Source organism: Cryptomeria japonica, chromosome 1 (genome assembly GCF_030272615.1).
Source record: "Cryptomeria japonica chromosome 1, Sugi_1.0, whole genome shotgun sequence".
Classification (NCBI taxonomy): domain Eukaryota; kingdom Viridiplantae; phylum Streptophyta; class Pinopsida; order Cupressales; family Cupressaceae; genus Cryptomeria; species Cryptomeria japonica.
Window position 1 is genome coordinate 518,080,475 of NC_081405.1, and position 18,119 is coordinate 518,098,593.

At 37.7% G+C, this 18,119-nt stretch overlaps 1 protein-coding gene across 4 annotated transcripts in view; it reads right to left on the minus strand.

The window, feature by feature from the left end:
- The window catches only part of LOC131070317 (uncharacterized), a 182,963-nt gene extending 165,279 nt beyond the window's left edge, over window positions 1–17,684 (minus strand). For 2 of the 4 annotated variants that reach the window (XM_058005826.2, XM_058005823.2), the window contains exon 1: window positions 17,446–17,596. The gene's annotated coding sequence lies outside the window, so the exon portion shown is untranslated. The other 2 variants (XM_058005824.2, XM_058005825.2) reach the window with 2 other exon arrangements.
- Between the last annotated feature and the right edge of the window lie 435 nt (window positions 17,685–18,119).

Consider the following 18,119-nt stretch of genomic DNA (forward strand, 5'->3'; position numbering starts at 1 on the left):
GAAAATGCAGCATAGAATGAATTGGTCAGTACAACTGAAGCAATTCTTACAAAGATAGAGATGTGAAAGAAGATAGAATGGAGTACATATCTCAGAATTCACTAACACACTCTCACCATAAACACTACTTGCTGTTCTGAAATCAGATACAAAGAAAATGCAGAACCAGCCATCCCAAAACCCACTAAAATGCTTGTAACTCTCTCAAAACTGAATGGAATCATGCCAAACCAAAAGCAAATGAAGCGTATGACATAAACAAACAAATCAATACCTTAAAACTACAACTGGAGAGCAACAACTGCAAGGCACGCAACCCAAGGCAATTCTGGAAATGGCGTTTTGGCTGAAAGTTCGATTTGCAACTGTAAATTGGAGAGTTCTCCAAATGCCACACCAATGTAGGAGAATTATTGTCTCTCTGATACGCTTCCAACAAGCCCTCACCCAGAATGATGCACTCAACATGTCGGCAGCTACAAGCAAAATACACTTCCAGCCAACACACACCAGCAACACCCAAAAAACCAGCAGCACACAACTCTTCACCAACACACTCGAAAATCACCAAAAAGCTCACAACTTCGAACCACAGCTAGGAGTGATGTCTCACACTCGAAACCGGAAGGAAAGATCTAGGAGGTATTCACCCTCGAAGAAGTCTGGAGTCATTCCGACAGCATAACAATATATTTTCTTTGGATAAACAAATGAGGAGCCAAACACCTGTTTATATATCTTTTCAACTCTGAAATTCAAATGAAACTGCCTCCAAATTCACATCATACAAACTACGTTTCATTTCATGTGGTGGACCCAAAGTGGCGCCCACTTCCCAAGTCCAAAAATTGCGCCCACTTCCCAAGTCCAAAAATTGCGCCTAGGAAGAAGACCACAATTTTGGCATGATATAACTTTGGAGTATATCGAAAATAAAGTCTCCTTATATCCATTAAATAATTCGCCTAGGCAAGACTTAGGAAAAATATCAATTTCTGCACAATTCCCCATAACATCAATCAGTAATAAAATAATTAAATAATAACCTTAGGATAAGGAATAATATTTAATTAAATCGCTTATAACTCCAGTACTGATTATCAACAGAATCCGGATGAGGCTGAACAATGAGGATCACTGAATTGTGCTGGAACAGGACCAAATCCAAGACTGCCAAAAATAGAATGCCCCAAACTGCCACTTACTAAAAATAGTAAGTCATGAAGTAATGCTCTGAAAATCGTTATCTTCGCAACCAGAGAAAGAGCTTGGCGAGCTTAGCAACTCTATACCATCCCGAAGGCCAAACCCTAACTTACTAAAAATAGTAAGTTCACATTCCACCCCTAACAAGTCTGGTCGGAACTCCAAGGAACATGGGAACCCTTAATTCATCTTTCCACATAGCCTACGGGTCTCCGGAATAGGCCAATGGACCACTGAATGCAACATCACAAGGAAGGGGACATTACAATGATCTCTACTTAAAGTATGCTAAGAGGGTTAGTGAGGATGATAGTTCTCCAAAGTAAAATGGAATCTCACTAATGTGATGAATGTATGAACAGTGCTTGCTAGCATATGCAAAGGGATGAATTGGCTTTCTTCTTCTTAAATTGTAGGAATTACTAATCAGAGCCAGAGTTTACAAACCTGTGGTACTCACTCTATTTGAAGTCAATAGTCATCGTTCAACACTCTGCATCTGAAAGGTTATGTGATCAACATGTCTCCAAAATCCTTTCAAATGCAAGTGGCGCATGTGGTGGTGATGCATTGGTTTCATAATCATGTGTCGCTGGTATTTTTGCAATTGAATACATGGTGACCAATCACATCTAGAGGAAATTCATGATGAATTCACATTCCAAATAAGAAGTAGGAGACATGAGCAAGAAATAGGGAAAATTGCGAAAACGACACATGAACTTTTGTAAGTTTTGCACTATCTACCTCTCGAAATCATTTCTTTAAGTCATTTGTTCCTTTCCTTTGATTTTGCTAATGAATTGTCTAACAAGGGTGCAGATGTAGGGTATCAAGGAGGATTTCTAACAAATTGTGTTTACAAATTTTCAAGGTGTCAAATTGGCAATATTTCTTTAAAATCATTTAATGGTGCAAATTGATCAAACCTAGGATAGGCAATTTGATTTTTCGCAACAAACGGTTTAAAATGAACAATCAATTTGTCAGTTTCAGGTTTTAAAAAAAACAATCAATTTGTCATTTTGGGATTTTAAGAACTTACACTTTTGTCTCGCAAGTGGTAAAAAGAACACAACACTTTTCGTTCTTCAATTCAAGCAAACGAAGTTGTTGATTTTATGCTTTCTTACAAACGATAAAAAGAACAAACACATTTTGCAATGTTGGCATAAAAAGAATCTTAATGCGTGATTGACAACTACAAACTCACATCTTGTGATGAAGGACTAAAGAGAACAAGTGTACATTGTGACTGGTGCGCTTGCACATTCTGTTAGCATAAAAGCCATTTCTTTTTTTTAAAAGGCCTCCCAAGGGACATGTCACCCTTGGGATGACCTTAAGCAGTAAATCCTTCGAGCCACTATAGAAATTTGGTGAGAGCTAAAGTTGTAACCTTAGGTGTATCTGTTCCTACAATGTAACTTGTCGAAAGGACATATGGGCCCCACCATGAGTTACTAGGCTCTTAAGTGAGTCACTGAAGAACAAACTTACATCTAAAGCCATCAAACATTACTAGAACCTTTTTAGTGTAGAGGCCCACCCGTTCTATAGATTGAGTTTTGCAGTCATTTCAATGCAAGGGCATAGCTGGTTTTGCCCCCAAGATACTCACCATATGTGTTTCCTTGAGATGAGAGAGAAATTTCCAAGTTGTACAAGTTTTCAACTTACGGAAAGAGAGTGATTGGGTCATCCTTCTAGTTTTGGAGGTCCCTATCTATCCACTCTCGCAAAGATGAAAATATAACACACTCCTTAAGGTGTTGCACATTGGATTCGAAGAAGCATCAAGTGTGGGCTGGAATTACTACAATTGGCCATCCTTAGGGATAAAAAGTGATTGATTTGTCTGCGTTTGTTTCGACCCGTGGAAATTTGGCCTACGAAAATACACATTCCATCGAATTCATTTCAAAGTTACTCTACCAAGAAAAGATGTGTTCATGTGCTTGATGTGTCTTCTTGTCACAATCAAACATTCAAAACAAGTACATATCCTCAACTGATCAAAACAAATTGCCAACAAAGAAAAATCTTGCACAAACATCAATGCTTAGGGTTTGGAAATCTCTCAAGTACGTCAAGAAATCCATCTAGCACCATTTTAAGAAGAAGCCTAGTGAAAAGAAAGTCCAAAAAAAAAGAAGCTTTGTGTACAAAAACCGTAAGCTCTTGTTGAAACATCAAACATTCATACACCGTTATCAAGACTTTCAAAATGGTTTTACAACAGACTTTGAGCTAGAACCTTTGAGATCACAAGCTTTTTTCCAAAGAAGAGCCTTATCGCAATCACATAATAGAAGCCAATACATTCCACCATCTTACATTCCACAACCAGAAATCTCCTACTAGAAACTCCAAAGTTTGCGCTTACAGTCAGAATCCAACACAAAACCACCATCCATTCAACTTTCAACATTAACAAGTTTTGTCCTTAGTCTTTTCAGATTTTTCACATCTTACCAGCAGATCAACTTCTTAGTATATCTCTAACATCTAGGAATAATCATCCGGAGAGGTCATACTAGTCATCTATGGTAGGTAAACCTAACTCATGAGTGCATCCTCTCATAGTTAGATAGCTTGTGGATGTTAATCACAACACTCGCTATACCTTAACCAAACTGTTGAACACCAAACTAAAGATCTAAAGAGTACTTTATTGATGAACTTGTGGTATTGAGAATCATTCATTCACAACAACCAATTCATCCCATTTAGTCAAACATTGGAGCTATAGAGAGAGTTAGACCGTCACAATCTTCACAATCCCGCTTTCATACACTAGATTTTCACATGGTTGAGACTAGATCCATGAGGCGTAAGCAAGAAGAATCACTACATGAATCAGAGGATGACGAAACCGTTAATCCTTTTCACCATAGAGAATTCGTAGGAGGAGAAGATCCACAAACTCCTACACGAGGAAATAGAAGAAGCAACATGTGATCCTAGGTTCAACAAGCTCTTTGACATAATACTCAAAGAGAATGCAAATGCTCACTTTCTCAAACTCGCACAAGAAGGTGCAAAACTCCCCTCTTACTCTGCTGTTTCGCAAGTAGTAGAAACACTTGATCAAGCAGAAACTAATAATTGTCGGAACTACGATAGAAACAATCGTAGGCACTGAACTACCAATGACTATGACAGAAAACAATACCAATATGTCGACCATGATTATATCCCACCCCCAACACAAAAATGGATATCTTATGCCAACAAATAAATGATCTCTCACAACAGATAACCAATTCAGGGAGATCACTGAAAAGGTATTCTCTAGAGGACATATGTCCTTATCCGTTGTGCATTCTTCTCTGTGAGAGAAGTTTAAGGTTCCAGCCCTTGTTCCACCCTCTGCGAGTAGGTATGGTGGATGTCATGTGAGAGACTCCATGACTTAGCATTTGTGTGTATTCACCCTCTGGGAGTAGCCATTGTGGTCAAACATCACGATGAGGTGATAAGCTTCTTTCATTCACATGAGTGTAGTCATTATGTTAGTCATCACGATGAGGTGATGTGACTTGTAGAGATTAAGAAGGATTCCTCCCTAGCTAAGAGGGAGTGTTGATGATATAGCGTCGGTAGAAATCCTACAAGCCGACTCAGCAAGATCAAATGTGTGAATGGCCTATTGGCCTTACACATTTGATGAATCTATCAACCTATATTAATCCTTTAATATCTTTATTAAGTCAGATATGCATTATCACGTTTAATGATTAAACATACATTATCAAGTTTGATTTGACGAATTTGTTTCAAAGGGGCCGACTTTTGGTTAAAGTCCGCTAGCCCTCATTTGAAGGCATGCGATGCTTCATGAAGGTCGTGCCTCCTTGATGAGAGCCGACTCTTGAATACTCCTTTCAACGGATATATATGGACGTGGTCTTCCCTCTTTGGAACAGAGATCAAGCAACAAGTTTGATCATAATCAGGCAGATCGAATTCATGTACAAGCAGATCAATTGACGGTGAGAAATTTATGTAGCGTGCTTGGGGGTGAGGATAAGAGCTTATCGTCTATGGTTGGGAAGGCAACAGATGTGATGTTTGCATGTGGTTAGCGAGCACTACCTTAAAATCAACACTCTTAAGGCACAAAAACATGATACTATTGGGATTTTACCATTCATTCGATAGACCAATTTCCAGCAATTTGGTGTAGACCTCGAGTCATTAGAAGCCTCAATCTAAGAGCCAAAGCAATACCTCTAAGTCCTTCTCTAAACATAGGTGCCTAATAAGTGCGAAGTAGCACTTAACCCCAAATCTCTCATGTGCCAACATACATAATATAGTGCTCATGATGCATAAGGTGGCGAAACTCTGTATTCCAGAATTACATCATACTTAACTAAGTGTTTATAACAGAGAAACGAGAATCGCCAAAAATCGCCGAGTTTGGGTCTAGCGATTTCCGAGTCGATTCAAGATGGGTGAGTCCAGGGGGCTCGAACTCGGACTTGGCCGAGTGTGGGGCCCAAAATCACCCAAACTCGAACTCGTCGATTTTGGCCGAGTTTGGCAAGTCCCAGCGGCATGTAACTTTACGTTAAAAAAAACACTTCTAATATGTTACAAATTGATTTTTTTTTGTTTATATTATGCTTTGAGCCTAAAAGTGAACTTCATTTCATTCATTCGGCAAAATAGGAGGAGAAAGGTGAGTTGTGAGGAGAAACAATAGAAAAATAACACCCGATGCCTTTATAAAATAATAAGTCACCAATAGTGGCATGTTGTGATGGTTAAGTTGTTGTGTTGTTGTTCTTGCCATCAAGGTTCAAGTCTCACCGGTTCATAGCTCCGAGTTAAAAGCGTTTACCCCTTAAATAAAAGTAAATAAATAAAATACAAAAATAAAATAAAATAAGTCTTTTGGCATCGCGGGGCGCTGCCCCTCAACCTCGCCTTGTATCGCGACAAGGAGTGCGCCAGGGGCGCTACCCCTAGACCCCACAAGGGGCGCTGCCCCTTGACCCAAACTTGGGGGCCAAACCCCCGTCGTAAATTAGGGGGGAAACTGCGCTAATAAAAGTAGGGAAATTTTAACCTCCAAGTCTGATTAGGCTCCATGTTGGTTAAAAATTTTGTACACCTGAGGAATGTGCAAAATTGTGGTTTCAACCACAGTGTGTGAGTATGATACTCTCCTAATTTAGGGAAGGCTCCCCCTATCTATAAACTATACCTAAACTAAAAAAAGGATGAGACAACAGTCTTTCTTCTTCTTTCAAGAAAAACTATATCCTTTTCTCATCATAGAAAAGGGATAGCAATTGAAAATAACAGTAGCGACAACTTATAAAACAAAGTGAGAGAAAGGAAAGGATGTTTCCTGAAAGCACAAAGACTTTCGTCACATCCTTCGGGACGGAAGAGCAATATCAAGCTCAAAATATTGAATATGTGAAATCCTATCTACCCTTTTCTATATTAATGATAACAAGAACAAAGTATAGCAGCACAAAGTCTGAAATATCTTATCCTTCTCTACATAAAACAGCAAGAACTAGTGTGAGCTCAAAATCTCACAGCTATTCCTTATCAAAAAATCTACTTCTAATTTCTTTCAAGTACAAGTATAGGCACAAAGTCCTACAACTTCTCTCAACAGAATATCTACTCTAGCTAATATTAATCTCCAATACATGCAACACAAAGTCTGCAAATCAAATTTGATTAAGCTCTTAGAGAAACACTAGCAAGAAAGATAATATTGAACACAAACTCAAAATATTGAACACAAACTCAAAGTCTCAATCCTTGAGCAATCTTCTTCTATTTCTTTCGACTTCAATTTGCACATAAAAAAGCACAAAGTCTTTCTTGCTGTAAATTTAGCAGAGTTTACTTGCTTGCTTTCCAAAAGATCCTTATTACAAAAGACCCTCTCAAGTATTTATAGGAGAGGAGTCTAGAGAAAAAGGCGGGAGGATCTCAACTAACTTGAGAAATTCTCTCAACCACCATGACTTATTCAACTACTAACTAAGACTTATTCAAAATTACAAGTCCTATTCTAAATTGACTTGTAATCAGCCTACTTGTACTTACAAAAATGCAAGTAATGACTTAACTTGCAATTTACAAAATTGTTTTTATAAGTAGGCTTGTCAAAAGGGAAACTACAATACTGAAATTACAAATAAGTGTTGAAAAACACTTATGTTGCAGCATGTTTAGCTATGAATCCTTCGAACTTCTGGATGATCATTTGCAGTTAATCAGGATTCAGTTCGTGAGTATTCTTCGCAATGATCATGGTTTTTACAATAACATCGTTGCAACGAAGGATTGTAATGTCGTTCTTCTCAAGAGAAGACCGGATTTCCTACAAGAAGATTTGGTATTTCACCAAAGCTTGAATCGATACAGCTGAAAATTGTTCATTCCTCCATTCATGATGAATCTTCATCTGTAGATCTGAGAGAACTTCTTCTGGCAACAATTCTCCATTCTGATCCATAATATTAAAAGAAGCTTTCTCACAACGAGAAACAACATCTTGCAACACTTCAGTGCGTAATTTCAAGGCATCATCAATATCCTCAATGAGTGACTTGAGAACAAGGACTTTATTCTCCAAGAGTTCTTCAAATTCTAGATACATGACTCTAGAAGGAATAATGTCATGTTCTTGAAGAACGTTCAACTTTTCTTGAGGCATCTTGTGCCAGACCATCAAATTGCCTTCAACTCTTTCCAAGTTCTGTTTGAAAACCTCAGAAGCCTGATTCAATTTTTCTTCAATGATCTCCAACTTGACCATCATTTGGAACACATCCTTCAACACTTGGGTACATAAATCATGAAGTTGATCTACCCAAGAATCCAACGCTTGTACCTTTTGAGCAGCTCTTTCAACTCCTTGGACTGATTCTTTTGCATTTGAAGAAGTTGAAGGATTGTCCCCTTCATTAGAAGACTTGGTGATCTTTTGGATCGCTGTGACAAGTTGCACATTTTCCTCTTCTAGCTTATTCTTCTTCACTAGAAGTTCATCATATCGTTGCACCAATGAGGCTACCAACTATTGAGCATCATACTTGACCACTTCATGTGTTTGTTTGCCCAAACTCCACCCTCGTGATCCTGTAATCAAGAGCTTGCATCTCTTCCTATGGCGTGTCTACAATTGGTTCAACAATTTCAGCCACCTTCATTCTGTTACTATCCACTGTTACCCTTGAAATCGTCTTAGCTCTTTTGGCAACCTTGGGTTTTGATTGCTTGAGATGCTGGAAATCAAAGGTGTCAGGAGAGATTTCCTGCTTCTTTCTTTTAGGAGTAAAAGAACTAAGCCATGGAGGTAAAGTCATCAATTCTGCTTGAGTAACAACTGAAAGTGAGGGAGAAGCAGTTTTTGTTTGAACGGCAATCGTCATCCTAGGAGAAGTTACTATTTGAACAACAACAATAAACTGCTCATTAACCAAAGGACATGACAACTACATCATGAACTCGTCAAAACTAGAAGTAGAAGTATCAATCTCTGACAAAGGGATATATGCAGGATTATCCTCAAAGATATTCATCAAATTCTCCTGAGCAAGATCAAGAGACGGCTCTGCTGCTGAAATTGGAATGACCCTCTGAGGAGATTCACCCACTGAAACAGGAACAGTATGAATAATGGAAAAAGCATCCACATCCGAGTCGAGAGGAGACATGGGTAATTCTATAGGAATCTGAGGAGGAACTTCATGAGGTGACTCCTGTTGTGACGTTTTCAAACATCGCCCCATTGCAAATGGGGACCCCCTTCTTTTTAGGCCCTCCTGGTTTTTTGGCTTGCGTTTTTGTGGTCTTTTCGCAGCAATCTTGTCAATCTCTTTGCTTTGCAAGTGTTTGGGCCTTTGGGGGTCATATTGATTAAATCTGCTTTTTGTTTGAGCGAATTCGGCTAAGTCTAGGACTCGTTTTGTGAATTTTAGGGTTTTTGCCTTCTGTCCTAGATTTTAGGGGTTTATGTTAGGGTTTTGGAAAAACTGAACATACAAATGAAATTAGGACCCTTCAAGGGACCTCCCAGTAAAATTTGAGCCCAAACGGAGCAACTTTCTATTTTTAGAAAGTCCCTATTTTTTAGGGATTTTTCCGAGTCCTGGAATGTCGCCATTTTGCCAAAAATCAAACTTACTATTTTTAGTAATTTCTATTTTTAGTAAGTTTCTATTTATAGTAAGTCATTCCTGCGTCCTGTTTTAAGCTCTAACTCTGACATATTGGAAAGTTTCTATTTCGGGAAAGTCTATTTGTGGCAAGATCAGGCTAGCAGACAACGAAGAATCAACATGCACAATCACTTCTAAATCTGGAAAGTTGAAAGCGAATAGGCAGGGATCTAAAATGGCTAAGTATGAGAATCATCCCTGAAGTGTAAGGCACAAAATTGTTGTAAGTCTGGAAAATCCACCTTCAAAATCCAAAAGTGGCATCTCAGCACAGACAGTGGTCAAAATTTGGCTAAGTTTGGCTCTCCTATTCCAGAAGAGGAAAGCAAGCATGATCATCCAAGTCCAGAAATTCACATCAATCCACCAATGTCATCCTAATCCGAAAATGGCCTGAAATTTGACTAAGTCTGGAAATTTGGAAGATCTTCCAAAATCCAGAATTTGCATTATGATTCCTATGGACCTGAAACCACTCTCAAACATCCTGACAATATATATGAAATATAACTTAAAGTATAAGAAAGGAAAAAAACATATTGAAGATGCCACTTATACTTAAATGTTATATTTCATACATATATCCTGACGAAGAGCCTGAAATGATGGAAAAATCCATGAATCCATGAACGTGGTGAAAAAGTGCCCAAGACTAGGCTGGGGAGCTGAATTGAAGATGCCATTCACAAGTGCAATAATCCACCTCTCCATGGACAGAGCCAAAATGCGCCCAAGTCAGGGTTGGGGCGCTAAAACCAAGAATGAATTCACAAGTGCAATAATCCACCTCTCCATGGACAGAGCCAAAATGCACCCAAGTCAGGGCTGGCGCGCTAAAACCAAGAATGAATTCACAAGTGCAATAATCCACCTCTCCATGGACAGAGCCAAAATGCGCCCAGGTCTGGGCTGGGGTGTTGAATCCAATAAGTCATTCACAAAGAGAAAATTCATGAATCCTTGGCGTGGTAAAAAAAATTTCGTCCAAGCAAAGAATTTAAAATTTTGCCTAAGGCACGGAATCCAAGGAGTCAAGGAGGAATAAAAAGAAGAATTCCCCTCGGGCAAATTTTCAGTTATGCTATTTTTAGACATCAAATCCCAGCCAAATATGGAAATTTTTATAGATTCAGAATCGGGGTGAAATTCTTCATCCAATGAACCTGGCTCCTAAATTTTAGGAGGATCCCTAAAAATAGGGATGTTGAAAAAGAGACATGGACAATTCACAAAGTAATGGAAATTCCTTCCTTCAGGACATAATTCCAGGAAAGGTGAAAAATTGACTAAGTGTTGGAAATTCCTTCCTTCATGACAGAGTTCCTGAAAAAGGTGAAAATTTGGCTAAGTGTTGGAAATTCCTTCCTTCAGGACAGAATTCCAGGAAAGATGAAAATTTGGCTAAGTATTGGAAATTCTTTCCTTCGGGACAAAATTCCAAGCAAGGAAGAAATACACCCAAGGATGAATTGAACATAAAATTTCTAAGGCAAGGAAGGAATTAGGGATGAACTGAACAAGAAATTTCCCCTCCAGGGAAAAATTTCAAAAAATTCATTCTCGGGCATCAAATCACATCCAAATTTCAAAAGTTTTACAGATTTGGACTTGTACGAGAATTTTCTCTCTCCTGGACCGTGGAACCCTAATTTGGAAATTTTCCTAAAAAATAGGAAATGTGCAGAATTGATAAAAAACCTTCTTCAAGCAAGGAAAGTTGAGGAGACTTCAAGAAAATTCTTCCTGAATCGAATTTTCCCTCTCCAACAATTCCAGATGTGCAGGAGCAGATATACGATGGCAAAGTCCACTTGCATGGCGAGGATCTATTGAACACGTGGCAATAGAGTGGCGCATTCATTACCAGAATATTTGACCAAATGGCGACCTAGTCATTGCATGTTGAATTTATGGCAGATTCCTTTTGCATGCAACCGCCGCATGTGGAAATGATGGAGCATTTATGACATAATGGGATGATTTTTGCATGGATGAATATTCAACACATGTTGGGCGAATTTGAAGGAGGTGGTGCATTTAATGCGCAATGGATGCTATTTTGGGTACTTTTGAATTAATTGTATATGGGCATGATGGGTTATTAATTGGAGATTCCCACCTTGTTGCATCTTGAGTGGAGAATCTTTTAGGGAAAACCCTAATTAGGGTTTGCATGTAATCATGGCCTGAGGCCTATATATAAGGGGTGACCCCCCTCATTTGAAAAAGAGGGAGCTTTGCATGAAATTGTTGCGATAAGTTTTTGAGAAAATAATAGTGAAACATTGTTCTCTGATGGTGTCCACTTAAGTTATTTTTTCAAAACTTGCATGGTTTCACCTTCCTCACTTAGATTAGAATTAGTTTAGTGCTTTGATTCCAATGGAGAATGTAATGGTGTTTGATGAATTTCCATGGTTCATACTTTTTGCATCTTGCTGATTGTCAGTTGCAGTGTAAAGTTAGCCTGAACCCCCCAAATTTGTGCTAAGTTCAATTGTGAATAGTTGTTTGGATTGCGCCGTGTTGGGTATTCAGATGCACTTTTCTCAATATGAAAATCCTCCAACATCCTCAGAAGATTGCACCAGTTCCTGCAAAGTTGTAGTTTATCTTGGCGAAGCAGAGCTTGGTTTATTTGGAATCTGTCCACCAAAGCACTATCCATTGTTATCACTGCCCTTAGGAGTAGATTTAGATCCTTCTAAACCCTTTCCCTTTTACTTTCAGTTCATTTTAGTCCATTCGAAGCAATAGCATCGCAGAATTGCCATATCCGATGATGGAGTTCCAGCCACAGCAAAGAAGTGAAAGAACGATGCACACGTAAGGCCCCTTGGATTACCAGCAATCACATCAGCCAACTGAGTCACGTCCACGCATTGAAGGAACCTTGGAGTCGATTGTTTGAACTTCTTGCAATCTTAGCATGCAATCGTACTTTGATCAAGAGAGAGTGAAGTGACCGTTAGGCAACTTTATTCTGTGCTCGACGTAGTCATAAAAAACACGTCAACAACTCCGAAGTTGGTGACTCGGGAGCATTATCTGATTGTAGTTCTTCCTCTGGATCTTCAGAATCAATTACATGAATATGAAGCTGAGGCTCTTCTTTCCCTCAAACTGTCACTTCTTCAGGAGGAAGTACCATTGCTCTGCTAACTCTCAACTTGATTCTTGTGCCTGAAGATGATGCACCTTCCTTGTTGTCCATTTTGATTTCGGACTTACGTTCAAGAGGCCCTGAAGAATCATCTTCTTTACCAATCTTGATCTTGATGAGTCTAACACCGTTGCTCTTGAGCCAAGAGTTGGTGTTAGCTAAGATAAGTTGAAATCTATCAAGAATGGAAGTGCATCCCTTATGTGACCATTGAATCGATAGAAGTGGTGCTTCATCAACTCTCTTTCCAACATATTCAGGATCAAGTACCTCTCCATCATCAATCATTCCTTTAGGAATGTTTACCAAGTTCAAGTTAACAATCTGCTCAAGAGTGAGTCTGCAATAATCCATCTTACGAACCTCCTTTTATGTACGGAGATCAACCCAGATGTCTTCTATCCGATGCACATGTGTGAAAGACTTTTTGATCCTCTCCTTCATGCCTCGGTAATCAAAATCTGCTCTTGACTTGAACCTTTTGAGCTTTATTTCCTGCATTTCGGTCTCCATGGCCTTGGCTTTGGTGGATGTAATGAGGGAATAATGACCAATCTTCAATGGGTTATTTGTGGAAATTCTCATTCCAACCTTATGCTTAGCAGATTGATGTGAATGAACAATCATGATCTGTCTCCCCAACTCCATAAGAATGATCTTATCAGTTGGATATCTAGGAAGCATGTATGGCTGGCCATTGTAACATCCAACTCTCATGTAAGTGAAAGTTGGGAATTGAAGGAATAAGCAGCCATAATCATTCACCTTCTCCCATGCGGCATCTGACACTCTTCTGTTTTTCAATGTCTTGTCAAACAGGCACATATAATGACCAAAGAAGGCATCCTGGACCCTCCTGCAGTGCAATTTGTTGGGTCTTAAAGGCAGCTGGTCATAGTAATCCCATACGGGTATAAGAGAGCGATCACCCTTGGTAGAAAGACCAGGGAAGTGTCTGAGTGATGCTGCTATATACACTAAATATGAGTTCATGTAGAACGTCAATGGAAGGAACTGCTGCAAGTTGTTCGCAAAGGGTATCACTGATGATTTCGCCCCAAGAGATGTGTTGAGACTGCCTTATGAGCATGATGAACTTATACATCCATGGTTCAAAAACATTAGAATGTTCCAAACCCATCATCCTGCTGAGAAGAGTGATTGTGTCTGCGATCTTCCATTTAAAATCACAATAGTACAACTTAGCCCACCGTGTAAAAGCAGCTTGTAGCTCATGGATCCACCTATTGATATGGCATTTGCAATCTTTCTCTCTTGAAACATAGTACTCAACTACACTATCTCTGGAGATTTCTATGTACACAAGTGCTGGTGGTATTCTGAAAACCTTCTCAAAAGTGTCCACATCAAGACGGATTATCACTTCCCAATCATCATTCCTGATAGTTCTTGTCTCTTTGTCAAAATAGTTAGCAGAAGCAAGAACGAACTCAGGTTCTAGGGCAGCCACTAGAAAGGAAGAAGCATGGTGAATGTGGTTGTCCAACAAGCGTTGCATATTGCTATCCTTGGGATCCTCCACCCTTTTAATGAACTCTGACATGTCAACATGCCCTATTTCCATATCTTTGATGTGCTCCATGGAAGTGGAAACTTGGGAAGGAGAGATCTTGTTTTGGTACTTATCATATTTGTACTTCATCTTCTTTTGAGAGGAAGAAGACGGTAAATCAGTCATTGAACAAGAGCCTGGCGCGTTGCGACGAAGATCTAGAAGTGTCAAAGCAACATCAAGATCAGCCAAAAGAAACATATTTCTTCTTTTCAACGGGGAAAAACTACATCCCTCTTGAGAGGAGAATGGTGAATAAATAGAAACGCTTGAAACTTGGCTTTTGGCCAATTTTGGATCTTGGGAGATGTGTTACAAGTATGCAAGTGAGGTAGAACATATTTACAATCGGGTTTTTAAAACCCGAATGCAAATAGACTTATAATAAGAAAAATGAAAGAATGTGTGAAAATGGGATTTTGATATGAGAAAAATGATGGAAATGAAGTTTGTGAACAAGGTTAATGAGTGCGGATGGATATGAATTGAATTTTGGAAGATCATCTTCATTTTAACCACATGGGAATGGAAAACACCTTTACTTATAATCAGGTTTTTAAAACCAGAAATTGGAAAGACAAGTTTTTTGTTACAACTTTGAAAAGTTTTGGCAAAAGAGGATTAAGTCTTTTCAACCAAAGGGGAAAAATTTAACTTTTTCATCTTACTTGCAATCGGATTTTAAAAACGCGAATGCAAGTAAAGAGGGAAAAATGTAAAGGGAAAGACAATGCAATCCTCAAATTGCATTCAAGATTGGAAAGAAAGGGAAGACCTCTCACAAAAACCGAACTAAAACAAGAGCAAAACAAACATCTATCATAATCAAACAAAGAAATGAAAACAATTTAAAAAGAAAAGAAAGCAAAACTGAAAATAAGCCATACCTTACTTGATCAAGATGCCCCTCAAAGAGATGAAAGGAAGAACCATCTCTTTAAATAAAGAGCAAAACTAAAACATTGAAAACCCTTGCCACATCCCAAACAAACTCGGATTTCAACCAAAAGCACCAAAAACGACATCCAAGGAGGAGAAAGAACGGGTCAATACGCCTAGCAAACCCACGTATGGAAGCAAAGAGATGAATTGCTTAGGTTAGGAGACCAACAACACCTCCATACATGCTGCAAAAACGGATTGAAAGGAGGCAAAAAACGTGGCAAATGAACAGCAAAACACCTTTCATTTGGCAAAAAACGTGGCCCAAGATGCAACAAAAACGCTTCAAAGATGACACGCCTCCCTCATTTCATGGATTCTCCCACAAAAAATCGGATTCAAACTCTTCCAAAATTGAACTCCTTGGAGGGAAAGGCAGGTCGCGTTCTTGGCAAGAAACTACAAGTGAACATGTTTTGCAAAAGAAATGTAATCGGGTTTTAAAGACCCTTCTACAAGTTTTAAATATTTCACTTTTCATCACTTAGACAAATTCGGGTTTGTGAGAGGAAAGAATAAAAAGACATGTCAAAATAACTTGTAATAGGGAAATAAAATCCCCTTTACAAGTTTAAAATGACTTTGACAAAAAGGCTTGTGTAATAGGGAAATAAAATCCCTTTTACAAGTTTTAAAATAAAACAACTTAAAGGACATAAAACATGTAATAGGGAAATAAATCCCTATTACATCTAAAAATCACTTAAATAGGAACTTTTAAAAGAAATTACAAGTTCTTTTTAAACTTATAATTTTAAATTCACTTGTAATTTGTCCAAAAAGTTCCTACAATGACTTAAAAGACATAAAAAGCAAGGGGGAAATAAAAAGTAAGTTACAAGTGACATGTTTTAAATAAAGTGCACTTGTAATTGTTTTAAAATTTTCCTACAACACTAAAACAAGAGAAAAATAAAACTTGCAATCAAAGGAAAATTTTCCACCTACATTCAGAAAGAAAAAACCCGAAATTGAAGAAAAAACATAGCAAACAAACTCAAAACGCGATGAAATTTGAAACGTGGATTGAGGATGGAGTGAGGATAATCCAATCCAGGGGCAAAGCAAAAATTTGCCTCAGGAAGCGTCTCTTAGAGTAAAAATTTTCATTTTTTAACAAAAATTTTAAAGGAGTTGTCTATTTCTGTGAATACAAAAATACGGACAACACTCCATATAACAACATATATTGTCATTTGGTGCATCAAGAGTTGGAAAGGAAGAGTTTGCATCTCATTTGATCATATGATGACATAGATTTTTTATTCCATGAATTTTGTAATATTGTATACAATTGACAATATTTATATATCTATGTTTGTTATTTCCTTCAGCTACAATTTGCGTTTATGCTTATGTGATTGATTTATACTTGTGTATGTAATCAAATTAGCTTCTATTTGATGATGTTATTGTGTCTTTAAAGTGTATTTAATAAAGGGTGCATGAAACAAGTTTTAAATCTTTAAAAATCTCTAAATTTCTTGAGTTTTTCACTTTGCCGAGTCCGAGTCCGAGTCCGAGTCCGAGTCCGAGTCCCAAGTCAAGTCGGCCTCACCGAGTCCGAGTCTCGTTTCTATGGTTTATAATCAAAAAACGGCTTAGAAGAAATCCAACAGTAGCTCAAAATAGTCCTTGTGGCCTACGAACAAACAAAATAACTAAGAAGATGGCCCAGTTTCATAAGTACACCCAGCAGAACCATCTCTGTAAAACTTACAAATGCCAGCCCTTATCCATGTAACCATGACTGCAAACAATTTTAGGAAAAAGCCATTTCATAGAAAGGGTGTACGGAAGCTATAATTTGGACTACAAGGTGGGTATTGAAGTGTTATTACTGTGAATGTGTACAGAGGTCTAGATGGATTCAGAACCTAATGAAACTAAATTGTCACCATTACTGGATATGTTTAGGGTTTTCTATAAACAAGAGACGATACTGTAAGGAATAAAATACAATTCCAAAAGATAAAAGAGCACGGCATATGTAGACTTTTTTAATATATATACACCAGATAAGCACCCGCAACCTCCAGCAATGATAACTAAACTTGTCGTCTTAATTTTATGTAGTACACCTATATGTGAAGGGGAACAAGCTCTGATAGAACTATTCAATTGCCATTAGGCCATTTGAACTTTTCATTTCAGAAAGCGAGTGGAAGAGGATGGTGACAGATGGGCTGCCCTTGTTAAACTCTCCTTAATATTGGGCAAGTATACATGTGGGTGAGATAGACTAGTTGTTTTGAAGCTCACGAAACTTACGACTTGAATTTGAATCATGAAGAAGTGTAATCCGACCGCATATAGATTTCCAAAATAAAAGACAACTGAAACCATCAAAAGAGACTTACCTCAAGATTCTGCACAACTTGTGTCGTGCTGTCAACGACGCCAATCAAAAAAATTGGACAGGAAAATATTGCGAATCCCTGCCAATGTAGAAATTTTTGAAAAATCAGACGAACCAAAACCAATTCCCTACTTCAATCTATTTGCAATAAAAGATACCTATAGATTTTACCCGGGAGATATATTGAAAAAGTATTTCAAAGATTAAAAACAAGTGTCGCTAATCGTCGATTAATTGATTTACAATCAATCTTAATTGTAATCACTAAAAAGAACTATAATTTTAGTTCTTATAAATTTATTATATTCTTAATTGTAATAATAATTTTAAACACAATTTTAATTATAATAATTATAAATAATTTATAATTAAGTTTAATTGTAATCTTAATTTTAATTCATTTGTAGAATTTAATGTTGGCATAAAATAATTTAAATGATCATTATAAATTAGCATTGCTTATAATATATATTGACATGTTTTTATAAGATGGTGCAAGTGCATTACATGTTTCAATTTATTTGATACTAGCTAAAGTAATGTTTCTATTTTGACGGTAAATATATAATTTTTTATTTATAAAACTAAATATTAATGACGAGTACTTGCTTTCATGATATTGTAATAAAAATATTTGTTGTGATTCTTAATTATTATTTTAAGATTATATTATTT